The 9,162-nt window shown below is 40.9% G+C and overlaps 1 protein-coding gene across 2 annotated transcripts in view; it reads left to right on the top strand.

Moving 5' to 3' along the window:
- The first annotated feature begins 239 nt into the window (after positions 1 to 239).
- Positions 240 to 9,162, top strand: part of znf385b (zinc finger protein 385B) — a 64,224-nt gene continuing 55,301 nt past the window's right edge. Inside the window, exon 1 of one of the 2 annotated variants that reach the window (XM_085248433.1) lies at positions 240 to 704. The gene's annotated coding sequence lies outside the window, so the exon portion shown is untranslated. The remainder of the gene's footprint in view (positions 705 to 9,162) is intronic. The other variant, XM_085248432.1, reaches the window with a different exon arrangement.

Here is a 9,162-nt window from a genome sequence, read left to right as displayed (position 1 = left end):
AATTAGTCTTTGAAATGCCACAGACTGGATGAAAGCATAAAATAACACCCATGACGCCTGACGGTCAGGTGAGTTGACAGTAAATACTGACAGAGGGCAACAAACACTGAGCACCGTTGGCAAAAGTGTGTGTGTGTGTGTGTGTGTGTGTCCGCGCTCTGCAGCCAGTATTTACGGTTTTTAAATGGATTTCACCTGCTTTTTTTTTTTCAACAAAAGCTGAAAACAAATCAAGGAGAAGCTGCATTTCACGCGCACTCACTCAAACGGACGCACGCGCAGGCAGGTAAAGGCCCGTCTTCTTTAAAGTCCATCCACGTGTATTTTTTTTTTGTTTTGTTTTTCATCGGGTGTATTTAAGCTTCTCTCTTTTGCTCTCTGTTGCCGTTTGTGTGTGGGGTTATGCGTTTATGTGTGTGTGGTGGCGCATGCGCAGCACTACCCCTCTGGTCAGTGCAGCGCAGAGCGCGCGGCACTCCGCTGCTCCCACAGAGTTGATCAGTGTCCGGATACCTGATGGATGAATGGGATGGACGATCGATGACCGATCAGTTAAACCGCACGCGGGCACTCACAGAGCGGAGACTCGGATCGGTTAAGTATTGATTATCAGTGAATGGTCCGGAGCTGACAGCGCGAGCGGAGTTGTGCGCTTCAAACCAAGCAGGACTCTACTTTCTTTATCCATCCATCCTCGTCCTCCGGTAAGTCACCTTCCACCTGCTTCTTTCTCTCGTCCCATTCATTCACCTGCTCACGTGTCTTTGCTTTTCTCTTCTTTCCTTTGATAAATGAAGCTTATGAAAACCACGCAGCAGCACGAGCGTTTAAATATAATAGTTTTCCCGTTTACATACATCTCATTTACATTTTTGGCCAGTTTCTCTTATACTGCCCCAAATGATTAGACTGAGCATACATTCATTTACTCTACACCATGTAGGGCACTGAAAGTCTCATATTAAAGAAATTGTAAATGCAGAGACATGACCCCTAAGAGTGTGTGGCAATGCCAATTTTATTTATATAGCACATTTCATTGCAAGCAAACTCAATATGGTTCGGTTACATGTCACAAATTGATATCACCGACGCATTGATAGTTGCTGAGGTTTCTGTTTTTGAGTTACATTATAAATATGCTGGAAGATGGAGAGAAACGCATCTCTTTCAATCACCCAGAGTCCTCAGGTGACACCTTCACTTGCCTTATTTCACAGTCATACCTTTAAATTATTCACTTTAACTGAGAAAACGCCACAAGTAGTCATATTTTAAAACTTGGTGATATGGTGAAAAATTCTTCAGAGTCACCAAAGATAATCACCTATGTCTTGATTAATTACATCAATCAATCAATCAATCAAATTGTTTTTGAATTTTTGCAGAAGTTATTAAAAGAAATAACAATAACTCACATTTGCCCTCCGGTGCAATGTACTTGAGTAAAATACCCACCAACACTGCACAACCTACACAATAAAAGTCCAATAAATGGACCGCAGCAGTGAGCAAAAGGATAATGTTTTTAACTCTCACGAGGTAAAAGTAAAATTTAAATAGGCGGGTATTATACTTCAGAATTATACAGAGGTGTACACTTACTCACCAGACACTTTCAGAACTGCCTTAATTCTTCACAGCACAGATTCAACAAGGTGCTGGAAATGTTCCTATCGATGAGACAGAATCACACAGTTGCCCATCTATCATGAAAAATTGTTCCAAAAAGGTGCCAGACTGAGATCTGGTGACTGTGGAGGCTTTTTGAGTGAATTGATTGTCATGTTATAAAAATCATTTTGAAATGATTTGAGCTTTGTGACATACACATTATGCTTCAGTGTGCCATTACTCCACCAGCAGCCTGAACCGCTGATACAAGGCAGAGGGAATCCATGCTTTCATTTATTTATGGCAAATTAAGAGCCTACCATCCAAACGTTGCAGCACGACATTTTTCAGATCTTCAGTTTTGAGCCTGTGTGAATTGTAGCCTCAGTCTTCTGTTCTTAGCGGACAGGAGTGGCACTGAGGTGTGGTCTTCTGCTGCTGCCCTTCTGTTTCAGAACTCATTGTGTTGTGCATTTAGAGATGCTCTTCTGCACACCTTGGTTGTAACGAGTGGTTATTTGAGTTACTGTTGCCTTCCTATCAGTGTTACCGCAGATACCTGACAGTCTTTAGTAGTAGCAGTATATTAACTAGGTTAAATAGAAAATGCTTTCAAAGCAGTAGTGACTTTTCAAATTGAGTTTGTACATGGAAAAAAGGAAATAATGAATATCATACACTGGTTTGGGGCAGTGATGGTAAGGAGAGGACCCAAGCATCGGACAAAAAAGAAAGAAAAAGAAACAGGACACATGAAAAAACAAACTCTCTAAGTAAAACAGGAAGTAACTAAAGGACGGTTAACTAACAGTGAAACATGATGATAGGGGATCATAGGAGAGTGCACAAGGAAGGCTCATTAACAAAATAACACAAGTAATGAATAAGAACTCAAGGAAAGCCCAGGGACTACACCACAGCAAGTCAAGAAGATGAAAATCAGCCCGATTCATTTATGGAATTTTAAGCATTTTTAAAAACTGTAGTTAAATATAAATGCTGTTCAGTATAATTTTAAAGTCAGGACTAAAGGAGAGAGAGAATAGAGCATATTCATGCTTGTTACTAACACAACACACACACACACACACACACACACACACACACACACACACACACACACACACACACAGTCCAAATTGTCCAGCGTTGTCCTGTCTCACTCTCGCTTTGTCATGGAGATGTTAATTTTCACATAGATGACAGTGTGATGTAAGTGTGTGTGTGTCTGTGTGTGTCTGTGCTGGGTTTACACTGTAAAATAATTAACACGGTGAGCCCTGGAGTTTTAAGGACTCAGTGCGTGTTTGGGGTTGCAGGAATGTTATAGAGTTAATTACTCTAATATTGATTCCCTGATCAGCTGGACTGTTGCTGCTCTGACAGAAACAGACTTGGAAACTGAATTTGCCCTGAGATGCCTAATCCTTTCCTTTCCTTTCCTTTCCTTTCCTTTCCTTTCCTTTCCTTTCCTTTCCTTTCCTTTCCTTTCCTTTCCTTGTGTCTCAGTTTTTCTTGGATGTTCTTTGTGACCTGGAAACCTTTTTTCCCCATTGTTCAGCAGTGTTAAGTGAGCAGAGCATCCATCCTTATATTGTTTTCCTTCCTTCCCTCATTCCCTGCTCTGTGACTGCTACTCTCTGCTTTCTGGTTTGACCTTCAATGTCTCTCCGTCCTCTCTGTGTCTAATTAACACCAATCAACTTAACTAAAGCAGAAGCCTTCTTTTAAAGACATTAAGGGGATGCTGAAAGTCAAAGAGAGAGCACGAAAACATTCACAGTGAGCATAAAAACCCCCAAGGAAAAGAGAACCAGAAAAACGGGACATATGTGAGTAGAGTATATGAATGCTAACAGTTTGATCAAGGGAATAATAAATAATGTTGGTAAAATGAAGCACTGGTTATTACCCTGCTGTTGTGTGTGCTGGACCATTTTAACTTAGCAAACGTCTGTTAGATATATAAACTTCATGACATTTCAGCAGAGTATGTGCTAAGATAACATTTGTGTGAAAATTGAGGGTAGCATGCTGGTGGATGCTGGTGCGCTTTTGTGGTTAGCACTATCACTTAACAACGAGAGGGTTGGTTCAAACCTCCTGGTTGATGCTTCTCTGTGGATTTCTTTAGGTACTCTAGCTTTGTCCCACTGTGGGTCGTGTTATGCTAATTGGTAATTGGTGATTCAGTGTGGTTGTGGGAGTGTGTGAATATTTGTCTCTGTGCTGACCCCCAGTAACTTGGATTGGATTTAATCAAGTTGTTTGGTATATCTCCAAAAGTTGATTCTGTTCATCTGGACGTAGCGTTTTCAGTGGGAGAAACGTTTTGTCACTCATCCAAGTGACTTCTTCAGTCTTAGCTGACTGCAGGTTTCCCCAATCTTATTGTAAGATGGTGACATCTTGGGCTGGGAGGTCAGTTCCTTCATCATAATTATGCAGATTCTCATGACCATTGATCAACAACCACTGATCGAAGACCACTGATCAATGGCCATGAGTACCATTCACAGAGAGTTGGGGAATGGCTGCAATCACAGCATTGTAAGATGGTGACAGATGCATCCCAGTCACGGAAGCGTTGGAGGTAGTTCGTGAGAGATTACAGGATGACCCCAACTTCAGCAACAGGACCACTCTCAGCATCGACCAAGTGTGTTTGCTTTTGGAACTGTGTCTTCATTCCACCTACTTCACATACAAGGGTCAGTTCTACAGGCAGAAACATGGGTGTGCCGTGGGCTCCCCAGTTTCACACATCGTGGCCAATTTGTATATGGAAGAAGTGGAAAAGAGGGCTTTGCTATCCTACCCTGGAAACCTGTAAACCTACGCATACGGATCAGTATTTAAGGTTTGACTCTCATCATCCACTGGAGCACAAACTGGGTGTCATCAGGACGCTACAACACAGAGCGAACACCATCCCCACTGACGGAGTGGCCAGGGAGGCAGAAGAACAGCACATCAAGAAGGCCCTGAGTAAATGTGGTTATCCCAGCTGGACTTTTGTCAAAGCTGGAAAGGCACCTAAAGAAAGCTCCAGCCGATCCAGGAGAGAAGGACAACCGCTGCTCAAGCGAAAACCTGTAGTGATCCCATATGTGTCAGGAGTATCGGAGCAGTTGAGACGCATTTTTTCTAAACACCGAGTCTCTGTGGCTTTTAAACCCCAAAACACGCTGCGCCAAAAATTGGTCCACCCAAGGATCAGGTCCCCTGACACAAACAGAGTAACATAGTGTACACTGTTAAGTGCCAGGAGGATTGCCAGGATTTATACATCGGGGAAACCAAACAACCTCTGGCGAAGCGGATGGCACAACACAGAAGAGCTACCTCGTCAGGCCAGGACTCTGCAGTCTATTTACACCTACAGGCCAGTGGACACTCTTTCAATGATGAGGATGTACACATCTTGGACAGGGAGGAACGCTGGTTTGAGCGCGGAGTCAAGGAGGCCAATTATGTGAAAAGGGAAAGACCATCTCTGAATCGAGGAGGGGGCCTAAGGGTACATCTGTCACCATCTTACAATAAGATTGGGGAAACCTGCAGTCAGCTGAGACTGAAGAAGTCACTTGGATGAGTGACGAAACGTTTCTCCCACAAAACACTACGTCCAGATGAACAGAATCAACTTTTAGAGATTTACTTATCTGGATGATTGAGCATGCATCAAGACGTTGTTTGGTATATTTTAAAAGTTTAAAGTTTAATTAGCTAAAAGACTAGCTGCTATAAACATCTTAAAATACAGTCATGTGAAACAGAACGTTTTCTCAATACTCTGGGCAGTCCTGGGAAAAACTAAGTACATCCTTATTGATCCCATATGCCTTGAGAGGAAGTACCAGTCAGAGAGTTTCTGGTCCTACCAGAAGTGACATCCCAGCAAATTCCGCCCAAGTAAAGATTATACAACGCTCAGAGAAATTGCAAAAAACCCAAAAGTTAGCATTTTGCCAGAGGGCTGCCAGAAGATGGGGCACCTTGCAGCCATTTCATCGACCATAAACTCCACTACATAACAAAGAGTCAAATGTGTGGCCATGTGTCCGACAGCTAAAGCTCGGCCAAAACTGGGTCACGCAACACAACAATGATCCCTGGCACATCGCAAATCCACAACAAAATGGCTGAAAAAGAAAAGAATCAAGTTCAAGTTATTGTTGCTAATGGTGTTATATGAGTCATAAGGTGTGCTTAGTCTTCTACAGGATTGTATCGAGTCCATTTCCAAAGTTAATGAGATGACAGTTCTGTCTGATAACCAATGATGAGAGCTGTTTCTGTGGCTGACAACACCATGCAGAATACTGAGTTAATAGGTACGATGTTCAGGTGGCGGTGGACAGACAAACTGGCAAAATGTTCATGTTGGCTGTCTGACCTTTATCCTTGGGACTAAACCCAAGATACTCTCAAACAGATGAAGAGGCATATGTCTTTAAAAAAAATGTAGACTGTATTAAGCTGCTGAAGGGTCATCAGGATGGGCTGTTAACCATCAGACTGCCTGGATTGTTGGTTTCTTTTGTCCAGTTGTACAGTAAATGTAGATTTATCCTACTGTAAGACACACACTTCTCCTCCACACAAATCAATTTTTACCTATTTATAGAGCATGACTACATTACTAAACACTGCGTTTGTGTGTCCGTCTGCCAGGACTCCAGCAGTGGGCAGATTGAGAAGCAGCATGTTGTTACGTCAGGACAGATTAGTTTAGAAACCTGCAGAGAGCGCACACACACGCACGCACATAGTGATGTAAGCACAAACTGTTCTTTCTATACAAAATCTATTGTAGTTTTATTCTATGTGTGTGTATATGTGTGTGTGTGTGTGTGTTGATTGGCAGCAGACAGGTGTAATGTCCTCACTGTAACAACGTACTCTTTTTTTCAGTTAGAGCAGAGATTTGACATCAATATTTAATCAAGATCACATTACGTGTGGATTCATTATTTAATATGAGGTGGGGATGAAACTGTTGCTGAGAATGTCAGTATCCCCCTCTATATCATATTAAATCGAAGCCTGCAGCCAGCCAGCTTACCTTAATAGATAAAAACAGCTGGCCTAACATCCTAAATCCGCTAACCAACATCTGAAAACTTGTGAACATGTAATTCTGTCTTTATTCTATACAGCAGCAAAAACAACATGACATAATGTCACATGTCAGAGTAGCTGGAGATTGCAGTGTTTATGACAAGCTAAGCTAACCATTTTCAACCATAGACACTATAAGTGGCCACCCAGTGATTTGTGAAATCAAATAATAAGCCTCAACTCTAAATATTTAAAACTTAAAAATTAGTTTAGTGTTGTACATAGGCGGTATACAAAGTGGAAGTAGCTACCATGAAGTCATCCACTTATTTGTGAGGTCCCATTTCGAAGTCTCGAGATGAGGTTTTTTACCGTTGCCATCTTGATGTTTTGAAACCACATTTGATGAGAAAAGAACGGACAAGAGTGTGAAATCACAGTTCACCATAAATAAACTTACACAATGGACTTTTGTATTATTTTTGAGTACAATAAAACTGGTCATTTGTCACAAGGGGTCACTACAGCGTATAGCTTTGTGTGTTTGATTTAATTTAATGCCAGATGTTCTTCTTGATTCAGTTGTTAGGGGACTTTAATCTTTTTCTTAGTATGACCTAAAATGAGTGACTGAGCCAATAGAAAATGTTTTACAGAGATCAGTTGGAGGGATGTTTCTCCGCTGTCTTCTATAGAACTATAAGTGTTTTTTACAACCACAGTTATCGCCCCTGTGATTATTAAAAACATTACAGGTTTAATGCACATCCGCCTTAAAAGCCTTGTCTTTAATATACAGACGTTATGTCTCTCAGAGGCTGAGAGATGAGCTCACCCTGGATAATCTTACTCTAATGAGCTTTGTTACAAAAAATTACAGGTTTCCTTTCTAGATATTTGCCCAAGTATACAACCCAACATGTCAGTATCCAGAGTTGGAACCAGGATGGGGAATTGCAGTCTCACATGTCTCTCTGTATTTTTCGCCTTCTTCCCCCACAAACCTCATTCCTATAGACATCATGTTCAGCAATAAAAAAAAATGTAAGTATAAAAAAATCATGAAGAAAGAAAAATATAAGATATTAGTTTAAAGGAATCAGCACCACTTGGTCATATTTACTGTCAGAAGTATAGGCTGAGGAGGAGGAGTGGCAGCATTATTTCCTTCTAGCTTAATAATCAACTATAGGCACAAACAGAGTTCCAATTAATTTGAAAGCCTTTCTCTTACCAGTATCCACCCTAATTGGAAAAGTCAAAAAACTGTTTTAGCTGTTATTATTTATCATCTAACTGACCCTTGCTTAGAAACTCTTTATGATTTCACAGACTTTTTCTCTGATTTAGTGCTCAGTTCAGACGTGATCATTCTAATCTTTCCCCTCACACCCATTTGATTGTGGCAGATGGCTGTCCTTTCCTAAGCTTGGTTCGGCTGCAGGTATCTTCCTGTTAAAATTTAGTTTTTGCTCACCGCTGTTACCAAGAGCTAGCTCCTTGATTTTTTGGGGGTTTCTTTCTAAGTTATTGAGTCTTTACCGTACAATATAAAGCACCTTTATGTAACTGTTGTGAACTGAGTAATACACTGTATAATAAAATTGAATTTAATTATTTAATTTTAGCCTTAATTCAGAATGATCTGAAATTAGTAATTGAGACCATAAAGTCATCAGGAAAATATTTAATGAGGTCACAGAAGAAGGGAGCTGAGGGCTGTTTTCCCTTTGATAGAGCTGGAAGTTTTTTCATAATCACATTAGTTGTCCCCTGCTGGCCCATTCTTCCAGATTTGCTGAGTTTCTTTTTTTTTTAGACAGAGAAGCTATATTTTGTAGCTAATCTTGTAACAGAAACACACCAGAGTAGCATTCTCTCAACTCACAGCAAGAAAGCCACTTCCAAAATGTCAGATTATTCCTTTAAATAAATGTAGCTGCATCAGTGCAGTCATGACATTACTGCTGATACATCTGAAATAAGACTCAGAGTAAGTAGTGTTCGCTTGGTAGTTTTGATAAGCGAATGTTTCAGATAATGCTGAAGCACATACACATTGTTTGCCCTGACAACCGTGTGAAGCAGTCCTACTGTGTTGACCCTCGCATGCGGTGTTCTGTGACTTTAGCAGTGACTACGAGGGTATGTGGAGTAGTTAGCTACATGCTTCCTACAGTGCATAGCACTAACAGCTAGCCACCTCATTACTCCCATTCTGTCTGCTGTGATTTATGGCGTTACCTGTGTATGTGTGTGTGTTTGCAGCTGCTTCCAGGTTGTTTCAGGAAGTTTTAATTAAATTTCTGTCATGTGACAAAAAGTAAATGTTGACAGTAATGAAATGTGATTGGGTGATTATTATCAGAAACACAATTGACACATACACAATTGTGTATATGTGTCACTGTGTAAAAAGAACGGAAGCGTATGAAGGAAAAGTTGGCTGTACATGTGGGTGCGTGTTTGAAAGGAAAAAGTGTG

This window comes from Mchenga conophoros, linkage group LG16 (genome assembly GCF_057382185.1).
Source record: "Mchenga conophoros isolate Kocher_MC1m ecotype Shallow Benthic linkage group LG16, M_conophoros_male_GT1.1, whole genome shotgun sequence".
NCBI classification, from domain to species: Eukaryota; Metazoa; Chordata; class Actinopteri; order Cichliformes; family Cichlidae; genus Mchenga; species Mchenga conophoros.
Note: the sequence above shows the minus strand (reverse complement) of the source record. Positions and strands in the feature narration are given on the sequence as shown.